General features: G+C 39.5%; 1 protein-coding gene across 6 annotated transcripts in view; it reads left to right on the forward strand.

The window, feature by feature from the left end:
- The first annotated feature begins 238 nt into the window (after positions 1-238).
- TAB3 (TGF-beta activated kinase 1 (MAP3K7) binding protein 3) overlaps positions 239-23,532 on the forward strand; it is a 40,210-nt gene continuing 16,916 nt past the window's right edge. For 5 of the 6 annotated variants that reach the window (XM_083885116.1, XM_083885119.1, XM_083885120.1 and 2 more), the window contains exon 1: positions 309-408. The gene's annotated coding sequence lies outside the window, so the exon portion shown is untranslated. Of the gene's footprint in view, positions 409-23,532 lie in introns of all 6 variants that reach the window. The other variant, XR_014592737.1, reaches the window with a different exon arrangement.

Consider the following 23,532-nt stretch of genomic DNA (forward strand, 5'->3'; position numbering starts at 1 on the left):
CCCCAGCCCCGCCCCCGCCCCGCCTTCCCCCGGTCGTTGCCGCGCGCCCTCGCGCCCCCGCTCTCCCCCCGCCGCTGCCTGCCCCAAGTCTCGCGAGAGGCGCGCGGTCCGGCGCGCGCGGGCCGCGCCATGTCGGATGCCGTTGGGCGCAGCCGGGGCCCCGCCCCGCCCGGCGGCCCCAGCGCCCCGCACTGAGCCCGGAAGCGCTTCCCGGCCGCGTCTGCCCCGGGACCCCGTCCCTGCTCCCGCTCCGCTCCCCGCGCCCGCCGGGGCTCGCGCCTCTTCCTCTCCCCTTCCTCAGGAGCAGCGGGGGGGCCCCCGCAGCGGGGCCCGGGGCAGAGCCGGGGGGCGGGAATGCAGCCGCCGGAGCCGCAGCCGCAGCCGGAGCCGAGCCCCCAGCGCAGCACGGTGAGGGGTGAGGGGGGGCGGTGGGCACGGAGCGGGGCCGGGGGCGAACCTGGGGGCGGGCGGGGCCACCCCGCTGCCGAGGGTCGGTGAGGGAGGCTGGGGTGATACCCCCCAGTGCCCCATCCCGCCGGGCTGCGAGTGTCCCCCCTCCCGGTGCGGAACGGGCTGTGCCGTCCCGGGGGACGCGGACGGGCTGCCCCGGGAGCGGGGGGTGTCCTGCCCTGCGTGGGCCCGGGTGTGGTGACGGGAGGCGGCTCGTGTTGATCCTGGCTCCTGTTTGCTGCCGCACTCCCACGCACCGAGCAGGGAAAACTTTGGTCTTTGTTTTTGGAGCCCTTTTGCGGAGCGGGGCGGGCGGGCTGCCCGGGGATCCCGTGCGGGTGTTCCCTCGGCAGAGGCTGAGGTGGCTGCCGGGCCACTGATGCCGCTCTGGGTGCGTGAAAATAAATTAAATAATAAAAAAGCAAATGGATTCACAGGTAAACGCTGCCCCTGCCCCTTGGACGTGACTGCAGCGCGATGCTGCTGCTGTGCCTTGGCTCTAGAAATAGAAGGCCCCCAAAGGTAGCAAGGCCTTGGCTGTGCTCTGTCCACAATCTTGTCTTCAGGTCGGGTTTGAGATCTTATCGACTGCTTGTGTTGCCTCTGAGGAAGATTAACTCGAGTTTCATTTTAGTTTTGCTTTTTTTTTTTTTTTTTTTTTTATGTAAGTGGATATGGTGGATGGATGCAGCTCTTATTTATACTGTTCAGTGTTAGTGTAGGACTGTGCAGTTGCTGTGCTTTTCCCCTTGCTCAAACATAACTTGTAACATGATATTGGCCGTTGTTTCCCTGGCTTTGGCAAGGAGAAAACAAGGAGAGGAAAGACAATCGCTTGGATGGCTTGGGAGTATCTGTACTTCAGGGTTTGCTGGAGATTCCCTGTGTCCAAAATAATGGAATGGCTCAGATACGCCACACTTGGAAAGTGATGGAAACACTTAAAGTAAGACACTGCTCAGGTCAACATGCATAAAACTGTCATGGAAGATCTCAATGCTAACAGGTTTGAAGATGCTATTCTTCAATTCTAAATAAATATTGAGAGTGGTCAGTCAACCTGTCCAGCTGATGTGTCAATATGTGTTTGTTATTTTTGGTGCTGGTGTTTACTGTGACAAAATTGAACAGTATTTCTTTATGGGCTTATGTTCTGTAGCAGGTCCACCTGATCACTAATGTTTCCAGAGGACTTAGTATAACAGAACTCTTAAAACTTACAGGTAAAGCTTGCATGGTCAAAGACTAGTCACTCTTCTGGTAACTTTAATTTTGTTTTCTAGATCTGCGAGAAAAGCAATACTTTCTTCTGCCCCTCCTTAAGTATATTTGCAGTTAACATATTTCATGTAAAAAGAAGAAATGTTAAATTCATTTCCTCTTTGTAGAAAGAGAGGAACAGCATTCTTAAAAATAAAGTATTTCACAACATTTGTTAAAGCTTGCACTTTGTCCTGCCTTGTGAATGGTGTCTGTTGACTGCAGCAATCTGAAGAGTGCTGTAACAACCTGTATTAAAGTATATATAGATTGTTTCAGTTTGTCCATAAAATACCAACATACCAAATTTTGCATACATTAGTAAAGAATAATAAAATCAGCATTTAAGCCTGCCTTTAATCTTTTGGTTTAAACACAGGTAGCTGGATAATTGTGATGTATTATCATTATGAAATTTTATTTTCATTATGTATTTTTTTCATCTTGGGCCATAACCTTTACAGATAATGCTTGCAGGTAAATATAATGAGGGTATTGTGAGATCTGTGTCCATTCTTGTTTCCTGAATCTCATTGAGGCTCCTTTTTCTTTCCATGACTTTTCATCTTGTGGAAGAGAAAACATATCTGACTTTCAACCAGCTTTGGTGATGTCTTTGCTGGTGTGTCTCTGTTGAGTTACAGTGTGAAAGCTAATCCTAATGGGAAGAGGCTCCTTTGAAGTCATTCAGGAGGATACATTAATGTGCTTCTTTGGCTTATCCAGCAGTAACTCTCCTCTGTCCCCTCAAGAATTATGTAGGGCTTAAATGAAGTTTTTGGTTGCGCTGGTCTGTAGAGGCTTTCTCCTGACTTCAAACCTGTGATGGTTTATTTTGTATATATTTGTAAACAGCATAAGGAGCCCCAAAGTGTGACCTGCAAAAGTGTTCTTGGTTAGGGCAAGAGTTCCATGGGCATGTACTGCAGTACATAATAAATAGGAAACCTAAGATTTTATATTGAATTATTTTCCAAAGCGCTTTGTTTTCAACTGGGATGAATTTCAAATCCCTACTTTCACAGCTTCAGTGTTTCAGCAAAATCACCAACACAAGCAAAAGCCTTTGATTTCCTTTTTTGACACCAAAGGTATTTTAGTGACGATGGAGTCATTGAGTAAATGATCAAATCTAGTAAGTTTTGGGTAACGTCAAGTCTGTCGTGTGTGCTTAGTCATCCAACTCAACCATGCTGTGACACATCGTGCTCTGGGAGCATCTCTGATGCTGCTGTTCCACTGCTGGGAGCTGAAGTAGGTGCAATGCCTGTGTGTGCTCACATAAGTGGAAGTAAAGTGTAACTAAAGGTGTTTGCAGTGGAAGTTATTCTTCTTACATGGTATGGTTAAAAGGCAGGTGACAAATGGAGTGTGAAACTGAGATGGTTCATACAAAGCCCGAGACGTTATCATAAGCTTTTGGACTATTTTAGACTGCAAGGTACATGGTCAAAGTATCTGTAACTTGTGGTTTTGTACTATCTTTTCCTGTCCCTGTTACTGTCTTTACTCAAAAATAAAGCCAAACAGAAAAATTTGGGGGCTGCCTAGTGCATTAAACTGATATTAGGGATTTACTTTCAAACATCTGGCAAAGTTTTCTATTATTGTATTTTTTTTTCCAAGTTGGAACTTTTGGTTTTCTATATAATACAGATTTTCTCTAGACTTATTACTGTATGGGCATAGTAGACTAAAATACTCTCCAAAGGGCAATATTGCCTGTCTTGTTTCTGTGAGAGAATGAGAACCCTTTTGCAGAAGTTGGATGTGTGGTGATGTCATGGTGCCAGTTCTCACCTGTGAAACTCTCATCGTAAATGGAAAGAAGAGTTTTGAAATACTTGTTTAGACTCGTGTGTGCAAATGTTGAAGGTGTTGGTTGAAAACACTGCTAGAATAGGTTCTTGTAGTCTGCCAAAGCTTCAATTGTCAGTCAAAGTTGTCCTTTGAAAGGCTTTCAAACTGTAAATGTGCTCATAATACTTGAGCAAAATGCTCTCTCCAGCTCCAGACAAATGGTGATAGTGTAGGTGGTTCTGTGGTACTGAATATCTGTGCTGAGTATCTGCTGTTCTGTGTGAAGAGGGTGATTGGTCAGCAGCTTCTGTGCTGTGTCAGTCAGTGTTTAAGAGGTGGCACTGTGGTATTGGTATCCAGGAGACTCATGTGCACAACTTCCAGAAAAAAAGGTCACTGAGGTGTTTTCATTGACTTAAGAAGCTGAAATATATGTCACAGAATTCACTATATAATGTGATACAATGCCACTGTATTGCTGATTCAGTTCAAGATGTGTAGTGAGTCCTTATTGTTTGGCATTTTTCTTGGGTTTTTCTTTCTTTTTGCAGATTAATTATACCAGATAGATCACAGTGTCTGTCTCAGTATAATGTCAGAGTTGAAGTAACACTTCAATATTCTTAGACCTCATTGATTACTATGTTGAGTGTTTCTCCCTATTCAAGTGTTGTTTTAAAATGGCCAGCATAGCACTACAGTGTAAAAATGAAAAATGCCATCTCTGCTGAGGTTATGTACAGCTTTGTGTTTTTAAGAAGCATTAGTTCTTCAGTTCCTGGTGGGCTCTGTTTTGTTAAGGGCCCGAATGCAAAATAGTGGTATTTTAAAAGCCTTGAATTACCAGGTTTTGTCCTAATTTGGCTCTATTAAAAGGAAAATTACTGCTCTTTTCAGAGTTGTTTAAAGCGGGGGCTTTGTAAGCAAATAGCAAAGTCACAAAGAGAGAGAGAGAGAGAGAGATCATTCTGCTGTGCTGCTGTTGAGCAGCCTGGCTATCTCAGCTCAAGTACAGATGTTTTCCTATCTGCATGTGGCCTTCCTGGTGGGTCATTAGGAGTGTTTTCTGGAAAACACCTTTCAGCAGATTCGGTTCAGTCTTGTTCCACACTCATAATAAAATACTTTTTTTCAAATGAAATTGCATATCCACTAAAGTGTACAATTCTTTGAGAAGTGGGTCAATTTCTGTGAAATCATGGTTGATTTAGGGACAAATGGAGAGGTTTTAGAAAACCCCCCCTTATTTCTATCAGTATTTGTCTTGGATGTTGTGGCAGGAAAAAAAACTTGTACTATTTAATAAACTGTATTCAGCATTGACTGTTTCTTACCAGATTTGGTAAAAAGAACCACAGCAGTGCTGGTATTTTAATCTTGCTACAGCTTTAAGCTTAAGCATTTTTCCATTCCCTGGTTATATTCTGAGGTGATTTGCCCCCAAGTCTCATCTGTTTGAGCAACTCTTCCTGGTTTACAGTGTCACAGCTGCATTAGAAAATGGCTGGCAAAAAGGCTTGGTTGGTTCTATGTATGGTTTTTGTCATGTTGGTATAAATCCTCAAGTGTAATTCTTTGTCTTCAGTTGGGAGTTTGTGTACTTTGGCTTGACTCAAGGTGTGGGCATTTTTTCCAAGCACTTGAAAGAGTTGCAGATTTGTTTTGTTCTTTCACTTTGGGCATAGGATCAATAATAGTTTATGAGTAGGAGGTGGTTGGTCTTTGTTGTTTCTCTCTCTTTTTACCTAGATGTTGTGCAAGTTATGAAAGAAACACAGAACTTTGCTTTCATGTAGATGTTCTCGAAGATCAGCTTGCAGAAATAGTAAACCAGGTACTAGGCTGTTGCAGAACATTGCATTAAAGTGTATCTGCCTTCTTTTCTTGAAATTCTTATATTTATCTTGAGGGAATAGTAGTTCTTGCTGTAATCCTGCTAATGTTGGATCAGAAATGATGTGTCTAGATAAGACAAAGTGTTAATTCAGTACAATTACTGTTGCTTCGTATTTTCTCAAAAAAAGTACAAATAGGCTAAATTTCTACTAGTAGGCATTGCATGAAATATCTTCTCACTTCTGATTTGAATGTGTTAAAAACTCTTAAGTTATTTTCTGGATATTCTGCTGAAAAGTCACTTTATGTTCTTTCCTGGTAAAAATCAAGTTTTAGCTGCTGAGTGATCAGGACGTTTGCAACTGTGACTTCAATAATTGCTCAGTAAGTGTTTTAGCTGAATTTGGAACACTTATATGAAATTGTATTTTAAAACTTTTGTCAGTACTTTTGTCCATTAGCATGGATTTTTTTCAACGCATTAGTAAGTTTCAAATGGACAGCACAGGGGAACACCTATTTGAGTCTTTTATCTGTGCTTTGTTTCCTGCTGTTTGGGCAGCATCGTGAAAATGTGGTTATAAAAGTTTGCATGCTGTCTCAACTTCATGAACATCAATTTGTTATACAGGTGTTGCACAACAAATCTCATTGTTGGACTGAATGCTTCATGCATTGTAAGAACTTTTTGAATAATTGCTCAGGAATATGTTTGCAGATTTGTACTTTCTCCTGCTCTTACACTGAAGCTGTTACTCTTCGATGGGTAATGGTTTCAGTAGCAGGCAGTGACAGTGAGAATTATCCCCCTTCACATCCAGCTTCCTCCTGTGTTGGTTTGAGTTCATTGGCATTTTCTGCAACAAACATTTTTAATTACTGTTTTCTTGGAATATCCAGTTTAAAGGAAGAGAGGTCAGACAGGGAAGAGAGTTTGTACCAAATCTGTTGCAACTGAATTAAGTTCATAAATGGCAGAATGTAGGTTCTCTTAAATGAAATCTGCCTCTGCTTTTGAAGCCCAGCCTCTAGATGCTGTAAATGTTTCTTTTGCTTAAAGAAAGTTCCAAGTCAAGTAAATGTTCTACCTGCCAATCCTTTTCAAGATTTGGGAGTTGAGGTAAATGAGGCTGAAGGTAGCCTTAGGCCTACGAGAGACCTGAGTAAGCTCAGCTATTTTGGTCTGTCTTCAGAAATTATGATCTACTGTATTAAAAAAGAGAGAGAAAAAGAGTCAAAAAATCACCTAAATGTTGAAATAAAGTTCCTTCATCTAGGAGTGAGGGGTCTGTAAGAGGGAGATGGCTTCTGTAGAGGACAGCTTGGTTTTCCAAAGAGAAGAAAGAATCCTCTCTAAAGCAACTCTGTAAAGCAAGTCTCGATGGTCTTAGTTCCATCAGGTGAGTGACATCTTCCTATAGTAATGTGGCCACTGAGGCATCCTCAGTGATGTCTGTAGTTGTTACTCATGGAGGCACTAGTACCAACAACACAGACGTTCCTGGTACTGTGATAAACAGTACTTCTATTTCTGGAGGAACACCCAGTCACTTGAAAGCTGCTTTTCCTTAACTGAGACATTTACTGGAAAAGTTGTAGCAAAAATTTCTGACACTTCTCCTAAGAGCATATGTTATCCAAGATGTGATCAGGGCATGGAGGCTTGTGCTGTTTGGTTCTAGTCTGTGCTTGGGTTTGGATTTCAGCAATCCCAGTGCAGTTTGTTCTCATGTCCATCTGTTAGTGAGAGCTTGAAGCACAGCAGTAGTGCACTGGTGTCTCCAGTCTGATGGAGGATTCCTGTCCTGGAAACACAGAGAAGGTGGAAGAAGAGCTCCTACTTCTCTTACCTTTTTAGAAGTCTTCTGAGAGATTCTGCTCACTCTCCTGGTGGTTGGATGAGGTGGAGAAAATTTCTTATTGCCAGTCCTGGTCTTGGAGAAGGTGTGGTCATTGTGGGGTTGCAGTTGATGGCTCAGGGAACTGGCTGGAGGGGGATTGGTGTTGGGGAGCTGACAGGAAGGGATCACAGGAAATTTGACTCTCTTCTGTTAATTGAGTTTTAGAAAGACCCCCACAAAACCAAGCAGTCCTTATGTGCTTTCCCTCCACCACTGAATCCTGTTAAAATCTATACCACAAGGCCATTGTTTTGTCCTGTAAAGAAGTTTGAAGAATGAGACTCTAAATGTCTCTTTTTTTCTGAAAGTTTTGAAAGGTCTTTTGTGAGCTCTAGAAGAACAGAAGGAAAAAAATAAATAGGTTTAAGTGTTAGAATTTCTATGATTCAGGTGAGAAGAAAGTAGTTGTGACATTGACATTTTGCTATATTTTGTTCTTATGTTTTGATTATGTTCTAGAATACAGATTCCAGAAAGAACAGATGTGTTTTATGGGAGAAGTTGCATCCTTATGACAGTAGCAAATTTCTGCTTTGGGGCTGCTCTGAATAACTTCTCTTGAGCATAATCCTTGGATTACTCTATCCACTTGACAATTCATAAAATATTTGAGTTTAAGCTTTGCCAGTAGCCTTACTTAGTCAGCCTTGGAGTATGGACTATAGATATTTTGAATTAGTTTCTAAGTGCTGCTTTCTGAACTTTTTTGCCACAGTTGGTTGTAGTGCCATCAGTAAAAATGGTTGACTGCCACATGCTTATGTAAGCTGCACTCATTTTTTAAATGAAACTATTTGTGCACAGTCTGTTTAGTCTGTTCAGAAAATGAACACTCTACATACTTAAGGGGAATGCACTTAGACTTGCTTAGGGCTTTCTTTTGTCTGCTTTTCTGAGTTTTGTTTTGTTTTCTTTCACTATAGTTGGTTTTCTGGGGGATGAGGGTGGTGTTTGTTTTCTTTTCCCAGCAAGTGTATGGTATACTTAGACTTGTAGGGCAAGTTATTTCTGTGTATAATAGAATTTGTGAGTTATGTGAGCATGTTACATAATCATAAAATAATCTTAATTTTTATTAAACTATAATAAAAGTCACGCAAGGAGAAAAACTTGATGTTTAAGGTTATTTGTTCAGTACTACTAATGATCCCATATCCTGTACTATGAACATCTTAGTTGTTTGGTTACCTCATAGTACAGTGTGGCAGAATGCCACTAGAAAATTATTCAGTAGAAAAATACCCAAAAACTGGATTTTTTTTTTTTTTAGTATTCAGAAAGTATTTTGGTGATGATTTGAATAATGCATTCTTAAAAAGCAGTTAAATAGCTCTATTGTGTTTGTAGTAAGCAGTATTTAATTTGGGTTCCTTTAATGGTTAATGATTTTACTAGCTATGAAAAAAGACTGCTTAAACATTAAATGAGTTTACTAAGGTGCAAACCTCAAGGTTGAATTATAATAGGTTTTTATTACACATATATTCAGAACATCAAATTTGTGTTGGTTTTATTAAATACTCAAAGATGAGTGACTTCTGAGCATATTACTGAGATTGTAAGTTTTTGCAGAATAACTTTTCAGAGGGATCTGTGAGGATTGTAAACTTGTCTTTAGATGTGTGTTTTAATTCTTATATGATACTGGATTAAACTCATATCATTTCTATGTATCTCAAAATACTAATTTTCAGTTTTTCAGTGGCAATATTAGTATTTTGTATAGTTTGCCATGGTTTTTGGATTATTTTCTCTATTCTGTGATTTGTATTTGCTTATCTCCAAAATTTCTAACTAATCTAGTTTGATGGCTTTATTTTTCCTGTGGTCAAGGCTAAGAACTTTTCCCAGTTCTTCCAAATAAAAAAGAAGATGAAGATTCAGGAAGGCAGGTTTTCACGAGGTTGAGAACAATCAGTGCTTCTCCAAGGTTTAGGTTTCTGGATTGCTTGACTATAGATCATCGGGATTTCAAGGAGATGCTGGTTTTTCTATCATTTAACGTGGACAATAAGACTTCTAGAAATGTTATGTGTTTTACTTCAGTATCTAAATCACTGAGTGAAGTGTGACCCACCAGATACATTGGTACAGCCAGAACTGTTGGTTGCATAGTTCCTTGCAACTATGAGGTTCCTGTAACAGGAAAACTGCTAAATGGGATCAAAGAGTTAATTAAGCCTTGGACCCTGAGTTGGACTGCTTTTTTAAGAAGAAAATCTAATTTCTAGTAAGTTTTTGTGCCTTACCTGAAGGGAGGGTCTGCTCTGAGGTCTTCATGGTCAGATCTCATTCTGACACTTGGTCTGACACTTCTTTCTCTCTCACCTTGGTTTTCTTCTGCCTCTGTCTCCAAGTTCTGTGTCTGTCTGTGACACAAGATATTGTGAGGTTTTGAGGGGAATCAGGGAGTTGATCCAGCTTGGGTGGGTATTTAGTTTTTTAAATGAAAGTTTAGCTTTAGTGATGTCCATGTTGCCATTTGGTCTCTAGATTTGTGGTGGTGTGTTGGGAGGAGCATTGAAAGGAAAGGAGAAGCAAATTCTTCCTTCAGAATTTTTGTATTTTACTGGTTTCAAGTGATTATGAAACAGTCAGATGATACTTCCTTTGTGACAATTTCTCTTGTGGAAGAACCCAGAGTATGCTTGGAGAGCATTTTATGATGATAAATACTTCCCTAGACAAAGATTCCCCCCACCACCCCAACTTATTTCCTGAAGTTAAAGGGTATCAGTGCCTAATACTCACTTGTTTAATTTTTTTAATGTTTTTCCAGACTTCAACAGCAGTATTAAAACCACCTCTCTCTCTTGCTGGGATTGCTGTTTCCTTGGTGTTTTGTGTTGTGACACTGTATGCTGGACAAAAAAAAAAGATGGATTTGGATGTTCATATTGCTTTTCCTTTGTAACTGTATTTTTGTGTCTCTGCATAGAAGGGATTAGATTGCAGCCCTATGTTCCCAGTTAAATTTTTTAGGAAGCTTGGTATTTGAATGTAGTATGTTTGTAATTTTTGGTGTGTTTTTTTTTCCTTCTGTTAATTATTTTGCACTTTTGATGTTTTTAGAATTTCTTTGTTTGTTTGTTTGTTCCTGGAAGTAACATTCAAGAGCGTCTTACTCAGCATTTCTAATATTCGAGATTTCACTGCTAAGTTGTCTTTCACTGACTCCCAGACCAGTCTAGACTATGTTTATTACATAGTCTTCATTAGAGATTTGTTTGTGTTATGCTATTAATTTAAAAACTACTTTTAAAATGTAAAATAAATTTGACAGTTCCATTTTATTTGGGTAAAAGCAGTTGTATGAAAAATTTCGTAAATTAGGGACACATACTTTTGATTTCTGGTTATGAAATTTCCTTTAAATATTTGGTTCTTATTTGAAAATAATAATTTGAATTTTGTAATGAATTATGTAGATTGAGACTTTTTAAAAAGAATTTCATCATGCTTATATGATCCTTTCATGATGTCATTGAAAGTTTACATAGTGAATAATAAGCAGAAAGTCAATACTACAGTGTTTGAACCTTTGGCTTAATTGTGTGCGTGTCTGGGGTTTTTTTTAGGTGTAGTTTCTGTTTATTCTGGGCTTGATTCAGCTGAATTGAGTGTGTATAACCACAGAAGGAATATCTTCACCCTTACACATACTTGGAAATGTGTTATTATAAAGACAGTTTCTCATTAGGCTGTTTTGTCCATGGACTGTGTGCAGTTCATTAACTTTTCAAATATGCAGAAAGTTGCCCTTCTCATCAAAGTGAATGGTTGGGTGTGGAAATCTGATAAATGAAGTAATAGAGATTGTGTATTTAAGGAAGTATGTACAGAGCTGAATGTGCATTATCTTCTGCAAGTGTTTAAATTTGTGTGAAATTTACTTTTAATCCATTTGAAAATTAGACAAAATATATAATAAGATATTTGAATTAAGAGTAACTCCATAGGTTAAGCTGTGCAGACAGTATTGGAGAATTGGTGGGTGTTGAGTATCCAGAGTCTTGTGTATTCCCTGACTGGAGCCCAGTAACTTCTTGGCAGAAGGCAGCTAAAACAGAATCAGTAAGGTTGGATGAGATGGTATTATAATGTAAATCTGGTAACTGGGAGTTCTTTTAATTGTGGTTCTCAGATAGATATTGTTTAAAAAAAAAAAAAAAAAAAAAAAAAAAAAAAAAAAAAAGATTTCATCATTTTTTCAGCCAATAAAACCCCCAAACTTGAAATAGTACTGAGTTTGGTTCACTATAATGGAAAACTAGTGGTGTGAAATAGTCGTGAAAATAAGCATCAATTATTTTTGGCTGGGATTTTTTAAAACATTAATTACCTTTGTTTTTTTAAAGCTGATGCTGAATCAAAGAGAAGGCTTCTCAGAGGTATCCAATTACATAATTTGCATATTTCTCCAGCAGTTCGAAGGAACAGAGAATCTGCATATGATTTATAGTCAAACTTAACAGGTTTGTTATGGTATTGCTCAGCTCATGTGGCCATTCACGTACTGAATGTGTAGCATTGCTTTCCATCCTGTGGGGGAGGAATGACACAGAACAAAATAGAATAAGGCTTGTGCTTAAACAGCACTAAAATGTCAAAGGTTTTCATCTCCTTCCTTCTCACCCCTCCTTTAAAAGCAGAGAGAACTCAAAGCTTACACTTGAGTCTGGGTTATGTAAATGCTTAGAGCCAAGTTTGTTTGCAGTAATGTTGTGAGAATTCTGAAGGAGTCATTGGGCTGTTTGGTGAAGCGGAGGGTGTGACTACTTGTGCTGTGATTTTGGAATCGAGGCATCAGATTACAAGGTTATTTTAACGTATTTTTGCTTTCAACTGGTTGGATGTTTTTTTATTATTATTCGTAAATGTACAAATCTCTCACTTTGTGCCCCTTTGTCCAGGGCAGGCATTATGTGTCACTTACATGCCTCAGGGGATACTCTGGTGGCCCTTGTGCTTGGCTGGCCAGGGGGGAGACACCAAGTTATTTTATACTTCAGATTTTTCTACCGTCTAACCTCCTGTTGTATATAAGACTGCATTGGATTTGTGGGAAGATATGACTTTGATTTTTTTTCTTATTTTTTCCTCTCTCTGTTTTCTGTACATGATTCCCTTCTAAGACTCAAGGGAGTTAAACAAGAAGACTGGTTTGAAAAGGTTGAAATTCTTAGTTACTAATTGAAGAGGAGCTCCACATTGTTGCTTTCTACAAACCATATGGACACTCCCACTTCTTAACAGTGAAGAAACTGGGATATTGGTTAAAGAACTAAATACCACATCTCTTCCTCAGCTGCAGTATCTAAGCAAAGGAAACCACTGTGACGTATCAGGTGAAACAAAGACTTTTCTGTTCTTGTAGTGCATCTGAGACACTCAGATTGTTGGGTGGGTGTCAGTTCCAATCTTTGGTTCTGATGGAGCTGAAGAGCCCTGAGCACAGCACAAATACCAGAGCGAGCTCAGTGTAGTGTAGAGAATGTTTCAGCAGTTCTTTAGCTGTTGCTTTACTGAGTTAACCACAAAACTCCATAAATCCTAAAAGAAGAGAGAGATCTATTAAAACACAGGGCATGGATTTTGGAGGCTGCACCTACTTTGAGCTGCTGGCCAGCATCTTTTTGTTTTTGAGAAGTGAAATAATACAAACCTCTTTAAGAGTAGAATGAGTAACTATTTTAGGTTGAAGCTGCCTTTGAGCCCTAGTGGTTTTTTCTTCTTCTTCTAAAGCAGGATTATGAGGATAGCTTCCTAAAAGGGAAATGAAATTAGTGCAGTTTATCCTACCAACCTTAATGGAGTACAGTAAGGCAGATCAGTGTGGAAATGATTTGGCTTTAGAGAGATGCTGATTGCTTAAAGTGTTTAACTTGGATGTGTAACTTACATTTGGAAGGATATTTGTTGTGGAGAATAAAAATAAATATTGTAAAAATACCTTGAAATAATACCTTTGAAATTATGAGTACAGACTTTCCAGTGAAATACTTTGAAAGGTCAAATATTACTTATTCCTGAAAATTCCAGAAAGTGTTCGTCATTCATTTTGTCTCATATTCAGATTTATACCGTTTTTTTTTTTTTTTTTTGGCATCTCTACCTGATGAAAGTGACGTTTACTTGTAACCTCACCATCAGCCAGCCATGCAGTGTCAGCTCTGGCAAGACTGCCTGGTAGTCAAGGACCTCTTTCCCTCTATTTTGTACACCACAAGGCTGATTCTGTAAGGCCACAGGGCTGTTTAACATGTTCAACATGCTCTTGCTGTAGCTTGCAGTCACAGGCTCTGGGAAAGAGCATCCAGCCCCATCATCACAAAACTGGTCTTTTTATGCTCAGCTGCATGTAAAAAGTTACACATGCTCCAGCCAGGAATTGTGTTAATCTCATCACTTGGACTTGAAATTTTCTGGCCTGGTGTCAGACCAACAAAAATAAACAAATGTTATGACTGATGACCTGAATACTGCCAACCTGCCTCTGCAGGCAGTGTCATCGAGTTGAGTAACTTAAGGTGTCCAGACTGCAAACACAGATTTGGTTAACCTACCAGTCATCATTTACAGCCTTGGAGAGAACTGATGTGTGGGTTTTAGGAGGAGTTTGTGCTTTTACGTAACTATAGCTGACCTACAAGTGATTATAATTAATCATTAATCTTCCAATTCAGTTTTAGAAAAATGAGAAAACTAGAATAAATGTTAGAAAAAAAATCAATTGATAATTGTGCCCAGAGTATACAGAAGAGCATGAAAGTTATTTGACAGTATGAAGACTGCTGCATTATTAGAATAGAATATTCCAGCTATAAGTATTGTTTTTTCAAATGTACAGACTTTGTTTACTACATTGAGTTGGGAACAGAAGAATTTACCAAGTAGCTGTTAAATTTTTAAATTGGGAGAAGCAATAAATATAAGAAATAAAAATAATATAAATATATTAACAAACATATACACAGACACACACACATAAGTCTAGTGAAGTGTTACTGCCCATGGCAGTAGGTTTGGATTTAGGTAATCTTTAAAGTCCCTTCTGACTTGACTCACTCTGGGACCCTAAGCAGATATTAATTTTGTTGATGAAAAGGTTTAGTGTAGGTGGCTGCAATTTTCCTGCTGTTCTCTGTAGTTTCTCAGGTGTTGAGAAAAACCCCACTTGGCTTGAAGCTCTCTAGGAAGAGGATACTCTTAAGCTCTCATCAAGTGAAGATACTGGATAATCTTCAAGGCGTTTGAAGCTGTACAAGAATTTTGGCAGGAATGCATCAGTGCATTTTAGGACTAACAATTGTATTCACATTCTAGTCTTTCCATTATCTCTTTTGGCTTATCCCATTTCTGGCCCAAGATGATGGAACAAGTGAATCTGAAATAATATTGAGACTTCCTTATAGACATCTGCTATTCAAGCAGTTCCACAGACAGGACAGCTACAGCTTTATCTGAGTGTTGATTGTTTAAACATTACCTTACATAGCAATCATGGAAGGTTACACTCCTTCTTTCAGCAGATGTAACAGATGGAAAGCTTATGGAAAGAGGGGAAACTCACAGCTTTCCTTTCACCAGACTTTTTGTATTGCATTAGTATTTTTTAATAGAGAATGCTAAAGTCAGTGTAGGAAGAGAACATTTCAGAATGTCTGCATTGTGTAGTATCTAAGGGCACATCTCCCCATAGAGTCCATCTGGGGCTAAGATGAGATAAAATAGTGTTAATAGAAGATGATTGTGGTCTCATGTTGCAGAAACAACAATCTAATTTTAAGGCATTCTTCACTCTCTGCCCCCAAAAGCAAAAAGAAATGTAAAAAGCATAATCTAGGGCGTATATGACATCTGTATTTATACATATATAGTTCATAAACATAGATGTCTGTATACATTTATGTTGTTGGCAGATAATTTTTAAGATGCCTCCTGCTTTGCCCAAGGATATTGGGCACAGCAGTTCCCTGACTATGGCAAATGGTCAAGCACCTGTACATGCACAGGTGTGATCATTGATAGTCTCAATGTGTCAATGTTATATTGCAATAAACATAAATAACACTAATATAACGTGGTGTGTAACCTCTTTATATGACTGTCTTGCAACACTCCCATGAGCAGGTGTTCATGCTGAGACTTGTCAGAAGATACCACAGAATCAGCAAGGTCCATGTTAGATTTCCTTATGTTAACAAATTCTTCTGGCATGATGGAAAAGACAGACAGGCTATGTAACTTGTTCATCGTATTTTATAGCAGTTATTCATGTCAAAGAAATTTACACAGTCAGGCCACCAAAGTTTAATTCAAAACTTTAAAAATGGAAGTTGATGCTTTCTGCTGTAGTGAGTATGGTGCATATTTTTCTGTACTGTTGTTCTGTATTGACTCCTGTCTGTTCCTTCTTTTTTTCTCTATCAGCTTTCTCCCTTTTTGCTTCTTAGTTTTTGTTCCTATTTATATGTGCTTGTCTGCTTCCCTCCTCAGTTTCATGTGTGAAGAGTCATATCCTCCATCAATTTGTGTTTGTTGGGGATCCTTGAAAGGTGGTTCTGTCATCCCCTTGCTCCACTTCTTTCCAATCTAGGGTTTTTCTTATAGTTTCAGATGTCCAGAGTGAAGAGAGACTGGTGGTCATCATGCCAGAGAGTGTTGAATGTTGTGCTTCCCAGTATCATTTTCTCCTTTCTCATCTTGCCATATTGGGTGTAGGAATGTAGGGAATAAAGCGTGCAGGAAGTCTGCAATTGATGTTGCTCTTTGCAGAGTCGTCACTTATATGGGCTGCTAATAAACTTACACAGGTCACTGAACTTGAAACTTACGGTAATTACAGTCTCTTCTGTCTCTTCAGGAAAAGAAATACTTCTACTTTATGGTGTAAATACACTTTGTGATAATTTTCTCAATGATGCAGAAAAATGTGAATGTTTAATACAAGGTGTGTTGCAGAAATTGTCTGCATCCTGTAAAACTTTTCCATATATGCAGTTATCAACAAAGTAGAAAGCTCTGATTCAGTGTATTGAATATAGAGTATTTTCAAGGTTTGTCATAGAAAAACTCATCAGAGACTTAACAGAGAAACTGGACTGGTCTGTTTATTTTAAACTGCTGTTTGCTATCACAAAAGTCCTGTGGGTATTTCAGAAGCAGGAAACCTGATATTTAAACAGCTGATTTAGAACTTTTGTCCTTTTCTTTCTGCCTTGATAATTGCTTAATTCTAATACTTCAAGTTTTAATTCAAATAGGTGAAATTTTATTTGGTAGCATAAGTGATTGGATTTTATTTTTCAAATTTTATGTTATTATAACTCATTGTATTGCTGATTCACAGCGTGATTGACTGAGTGAAATTAAATTTTGTAGTTATTGCACAGCTTCAGCTCTGAGAGGATTTTTTTGTAAAATTGTTTCCTGAGCCACCCAAGTAAAAAACAGGTTAAAAATTCAAATAGTGTAGCCCTGAATGTGTAAAGTGCAGTCGTGTGCCTTTTATAAAAGTATCTTCAGTCCCAGACAAATGAGTGTGATTGTGTTGCTTTTACTCTGCAAATGGAGCCTCTTTCAGATTTATCAATAGCAATTTGTTTGTTTAGGGAAGTCATTTTTAATAGGGAGAAGCCCAAGTCAAAGTGAAAAGGTAAAGAAAAGTGAGGAACACATTTAGGCTAATTTTGTGACTAGCCATTGAAATGTGTAACAGCTGATTTATGAGTGTAGGTAACACTGAAATTTTACAAGTTTAGTGTGAGTAATCCAGATTTGGTGGGTTGGTTGTGTGGTTATTTTTAAAATTATGACTTATGTCTTGAGACTTTCTGCAACTTCTGGCTTTAGTGAATTCTTGCTGATCTGGACTACTGCAAAAGTACTTGCAGTGTTTCATTTTGTAGAAGTGTCTTGTGGACACTTTGTGTTTTGACTGCTGTAAATACATCTCAGGATCAAAGCCTGTTCTGAATGTTTTACAGGTGAATTCAGTACGTAGCAAAGAATTTGTCATGTAGCAGTAGGAGTTAATGCTGAGAATCACCTTGTGTAGGAGCTATCAAACTTCTCAGGCTGGAACAATATTGAATTCCTGTTGTGCTGGTCAGGATTCAGACTGGTGCTGTGCAGATAACTCACTGTCCATTTGGAGATACTGCTTCTGTGAGAAGTGTTAATCTCAGACTTCTGAGAAGAAAGCTCACTTTCTCAAACTGATTGTGTATGAAATGATAGTCCAGTACTTTTGCACTTTGTTAGCTCAGTTTCCCTCTTGTATAAACCTCAGCTTCTAGTAGTTGCTAAACTTGGAAGTATGAATAGCAGACTGTATTTAAAAATGAAGAAAAAGCTGAAATTTATGATCCATGGATTTACAACAGACCTTCTTCAATGCTTTAGAGTATATACTCAGTTTCACATTTTCTTAGATCCTTTCTGGCTCATTTTGATTCCCAGGATAGGATATCACTACCAAAAACTTCGTGCATCATCATAAAACTGCTTTTATCAGGGCCAACACAGAAGTTGATGAATTAGGAAATCTGACAGTGTACAGTTCCCTGCAGGATTTTTCCCAGCCACAGCCTCATTTCACAAATGTTCAGTCAGAAATAGATCATATGTCCTCTTAAGAAAGGCAGTTCACTGTTCTCATAGCTTTGGGTAAAATCATGATACTTGTGGTAACCTCAGGATTATCTGGGAGTTGTACAAGCTCACTTGTGTTTGCAACTTGTAGTTGTGCCTCGCGTTTAGCAGAGCCCTTCTGGAATCTGGTATTTGTGGCACAGTAGCATCATTCCTGAACTATCCCCCTGCCTTGGAAACTTTCTCTTTTGTAACTATGCACTGTAGTGAGAGCTGCTTCTACTTGCTCACTGGAGTGAGAGAACCATCAGTTCCTTCAGAGTATTAACTACTGTGTGATGTGGCCTCTCAGTGTACTAGAGGCTTAGAGGAAAGATTAGGAGAGACTTCTTACCAAGGTCTGTCATGACAGGAGGAGGGACAGTGATTTTAGTAGGTTCAGATTGGACATAAGGAAGAAATTTCTGATGAAGGTGATGAGACACTGGAAGAGTCTGCCCAGACAAGTGATGTTAGCAGTGTTCTGGGTCACACTGGGCAGGGCTTTGAGTAACCTGGTCTAGTGCCCCCTCAGCAGGGCTTTGAAACTGGGGTGACCCTTGGTGGTCTCATCCCAACCAGACTGTGCTGTGACTTACTTAGTACAGGAATTACTGGCCAAGAACCTCTTGGCTGCTTGCTAAAAGGAGCATCATTGTTCCAGTTAAGTGGTCTTCTCGTTATCATCCAGTTTTTACTATTTCCCACTGTAATGTAGGTATTAAAAGTAAATTCTACTTTGTGGAGATTTGACTTGCGTATGGGATAGGGATAAGTTTCACCCCTTTTGCTTCCAAAGCAATGGAATAAATAGTGTCTCTATATAAATGTTTAGTTTGAAAATACAGGTTTTAGATCCCTCATTGCAAGGACACTGGGGTGTGCTGGAACATGTCCAGAGAAGGGCAATGGAGATGGTGAAGGGTCTGGAACACAGTTCTCCTAAGGAAGCAGCTGTGGGAGCCAGGTTTAGCCTGGAGAGAGAAGGAGGCCTCAGGGGTGACCCTTATTGCTCACTTCATCTGCCTGTAAGGAGGTTGTAGCCAAGTGGGGATCTGTCTCTTCTCCCAGACAAGTAGAGGTAGAAAAAAGGGAAGTGACCTCAAGTTGTTCCAGGGGAGGTTCCAGTTGGATAACAGGAGAATTTTCTTTGCTGAAAGAGTGGTTAAACATGGGAACAGGCTACCCAGGGAAGAGTGGAGTCACCATCCCTGGAAGTGTTCAGAAAATGAGTAGACTTGGTGATATGGTTTAGTGGGCATAGTGGTACTCAGTCAGAGGTTACACTTGATGATCTTGGAAGTCTTTTCCAACCTTAATGATTCTGTGATGTAGATGGAAGAGAGAAAACAGTAAATGAGTAACACTAAACACTAGTTCATGTTGATGGCTCATAAGGATGCAGAGTGTAATTAAAGAGAGGAAAACAAACCAAATACTGAAGCACACAAAACAACACTAAGAGGGAATAGTGATTGATAATGGTTTTTTGAATTTTTGTAACAGCCTGTGTAATTAACATGCTTGCACGCAGGATACGGATGAAACTTTTTTATGCTCGAGTCATGTTTCTAGGCAATCACTGTTCTGCCAAAAATGGGTTTCCTCTGTCCAGGTTTCTGTTACCTCAGAGTTATATATTGGCTTTTGTATGAAAAAGACACACCACACTGTATTGCAATATTAATAATTTAGAGTCTATGGAAAAAGTTTCAAACATGGATAAAACTGATCACTACTTAACTTTGGGCTGCTGGGAAGGAAAACCCAGACAAGTGAAGGTGTAATTTTGTTGGTCTACACTCCTTTTTCATCCATCTGAGATGATAGTATTCTAATCATGCTGACTTTAATGATTTACATTCCATTTCAGTCCTCTGAGCTGTTCTAGGCCATCACATGACACATCTGGGTAACTGTTGTATGGATAAATGGGCAGGGATATGGAATTGTCAGGAGAGCTTGTGTAACTTTACCATAAGAGATCAATTGGTTAACAGTGATGGCTTGTCAGCTTTATTTTTAGTTTCATTTTGCTGTATACATCTTTTTCGTCCTTCAGGTTCCCTTCCAACCATCCAAGGGGTTTATGAATCTCTTGATCTTTTACACGAGTGAATGACTGTTCATCAGAAGACAGCTTGTTAAACCATGAAGCTGCAGTTTTACCGACATACCCAGTCATTCATAGCAGTAGCAGCAGCATGCTGAGCTCAACTTTAAATGTTGGCTGCTTTAATTTTGCTTTGTTGAACTTTATAAGTCTGTCTGAACTGACAAAATGTCTTTAAGTTCTGTTGTGTCTTTCCTATTTCGTGACGCAATACAGTCCCAAAGCTGTGGGATGCATCACCTTATAAATAAAGAAAAGTTCTGTTAACAAATAGGCATTCTGATTTCTGAGTTGGGAAAGTTGTGCCTACCTATATATAATCCTAAAAATTATTTTAGCTCAACAGTTGCAGGAAGAATAACCCTTGGTTTTTCTCATATATCACGTTTATACAGTGAGTGTGTGACTGAAGATGGTTGTGAGGAAAAATTGCTCTTAGCAGTGTTACAACACTTTAATTTCTTGTATTTCTGAGATTTTAAGGTCTTCCAGCTAGCCTTTGTGAAGGTGTCACATTACCATAAAATCATTTGCCTGCCTTTGCTGCAAGAGCAATCCAACGTTTTAGCTGGATTGATGTGGTTGATATTTGCGGGATGAGTTAATTGTTTTTGCTTATTTGAATGGTTAAACAAATGCAAACTTAGTGTACAAATCTGTTGTCTCTCTTTTCAATACTGGAATGAATAGATTGCGATGATTTTTATTACAGCCATTGTAATTTTCTACTGCAGGCAGGCACCTTTGAATTTAAAGTAGCAGTGGTTCTAGAGCCTGCTCAAGGATTAGAAGTGGGATTACATGCTTGCATCTGCAGCCAGGTCATATGCTGGGCATGTTTACAAGGCTATCATTGATGCCTATTAAATAATAGGTATGTGTGGGATGGGATATTACAAACCACGTTTTTGCATAGTTAATCCTTTGTGTGAAGCAACTCAATTTGAATTTTTATCTTTAAATGTCATGGTTCTATATAAGCTGATTTACAGAAATGTTGCTCTTCAGCTTTTCTGCTGTGTATTTGCAGTCACTGTAGGAAGTACCACAATAATTATACACCTTGACATGTACTTGAGTACTGAAACACAGAAGGGCAATTGAGATGTGATGATGCAGTAATGGCTGAAATCATATTTATTTGTTAAAACTACAGTAGTAGCTAAAACCGCAAAGATACTAATACTCAGTCTTATAAAGTGCTTTCTAAATATGTTGTCTGAGCTAGTTAGTCTCTTGTCTTCTCATGTGTTACTGTTGGCAAGCAGTATATGAACAGTATCTTGGCCTTTGGAAACATTTAACCAATGCGTCAGCGGAGATGTGGGGAGTGTAATCATTCTGGTGATAAAGAGCTGCTGCCTGTAATCAGTTGGTGTGTCATAGTTTTCAGGAAGAGTTTTTGTAGAGGACAGTGTTAGTGTTCTTTGGACGGTGAGCAGGTGATGGGGAGTTTGAAGTGCCGGTTTTAGTTCTGACCTGGTATCTGGTGGTAGCTTTGGGGCTCAGCTGACAGGCAATGCCACAGCATGGTCTCTGTCTAACTCCAGTATTGACAGCGCTTGGTAAAATCCCCATCTTGATTTAGTGCTGTTTATACAAGAACAACTTTTGCTTTTGATACAAATCTGCTTCAGGTGAAAGTGTCTTCTTGTTACGACTTTAACAGATCAGATGAGTGATGTGTGCTGAAAAGAGGGAGGTGGTGTGGTGTTCTTGGTCCTGTGTCCCTTTCCCCTTTTTACCTTTCACCTTCCTTTACCCAATGGTGTGATGTTCAGTGGGTATGCACTGTCCAGAGAAAGCTTGTTAAAGTAGTAAAAAGTGTTTGGTTTTTAAATTGTTTTAACAGGTTGAGTTAGTACAGTTGAGTTGACTGAGGGTGGGAAGAAAGATGGAGAAAGCTGTTCCGTTTTATGTGAGCTGTAACTACCAAGGAAGCTACGAGGGTGGTGAAGGGTCTGGAGGAGCAGCTGAGGGCACTGGGTTGCTTAGCCTGGAGCAGACTGAGGGGACACCTCACTGCAGTTACAACTTCCACAGGAGGGGAAGAGCAGGGGCAGGCACTGATCTCTCTCTGACCAGTGACAGGGCCTGAGGGAATGGCCTGAAGTGTGTCAGGGAGGTTTAGGTTGGGTATCAGGAAAAGGCTCTTCACCCTGAGAGTGGCTGGTTACTCTGGAGCAGGCTCCCAGAGAACTGGTCTCAGCGCCAAGCCTGATGGAGTTCAGGAAGTGTTTGGACAACCCTCTCAGGCATGGCGTGATTCTTGAGGCTGTCCTGTGCAGGCAAGGACTTTGATCTGTCTTGTGGGTTGCTTCTGACTCCAGTACATTTGTGATTCTGTAAGCTGATATTTTGTTATTATGTTCTGTCTCTTGGTTATTTCCTCTTTCACTTCAATGCCCAACTATTGTTGTAAACCTCTTAACAATTGAATTTAAATTATTAAGGCCTGAGAAACTGTCTTTCAGGTAGCCTGTTTTCTGGAAATTCACTCAGGAATTACTTAATTGTTCCATACATAGTAATTGTATAAGTGCTCATCAGTAGGTAATTTATACATTTTTGGAACGTATTTATTGACATAATTAGTATTTATTGACATAATTTAGTTTCAACTGGATCTTATTCCTGGTAATTTAGGTATCTTCATTTTAATTGGTTTAGTGTTTCAAAAATTATGGTAGCAGAATAGATTTCCTTCTTTACATGTTTGAACAGACTTTGGGGATGATCAAGACTGTAGTAGTTCTGCTTTTTTATTTATTCTTTCAGAAAAGAGGCATCGGTTGATTGATGGAACTTGGTTTTTTCTTAACTTGTAATATACAGAAATGGCTTAAGGAAAGATTAAGTGTAAAAATACTGTTTTCATGTATATATAATTTGGGCATGTAAAAGGTGTGAGAAAACAAATTATTGTGGTTTTTTTAGGAACTTGAGTAATGGTTTGCATAATCCCTGAGATTCACTGAGTGGCTCTCAGGCCTCTGCTGTGTGTTAACACAGCAGGACCAGTTCTGTGACAATAGGCTGTGGTTTTGCCATTAGAACTGCCATGTATTTAGCACTGTTAATTTATTCCATCTCCATGAGATACTTTTCATCTGGAGTTTGGGTACCCTCAACCCCTTCTTGGTAGCTACAGATGAAGCATCTTGTTTTCATTTTGATTTTGGGTTGGTGTTTGATGCATTGAACTTCCAGTAATTACAAGGCTGGTCATGTCAGGCACCTCAGTGTGTCCCTTAGCCTGTGAATGCTGTGGAAGAAAGTCTTTGAAGGATTGCTTTCCTAGCCTGTTGTGGCTCAGCAGGAGTCCTTGTCTAAGCATCTCAGCTGGGCAGCCTTTGCTGTAAGCCCTTGGCTCTCTGAATAATTTGCTTCTCTGCCTGCCTTGTGCTGTGGAGCAACATGGGAAGTGGGTATTGTATTCCAGCCAGATCCTGCCTGCTTAGAGTGGAAAATGTGCAGTCAGTTGTAGTCAGGTCAAGTAGAATAAGCTGAACAAAATGCTGGACAATAGGTAGGACA

Source organism: Zosterops lateralis (genome assembly GCF_965231275.1).
Source record: "Zosterops lateralis genome assembly, chromosome: 2".
Lineage (NCBI taxonomy): Eukaryota > Metazoa > Chordata > Aves > Passeriformes > Zosteropidae > Zosterops > Zosterops lateralis.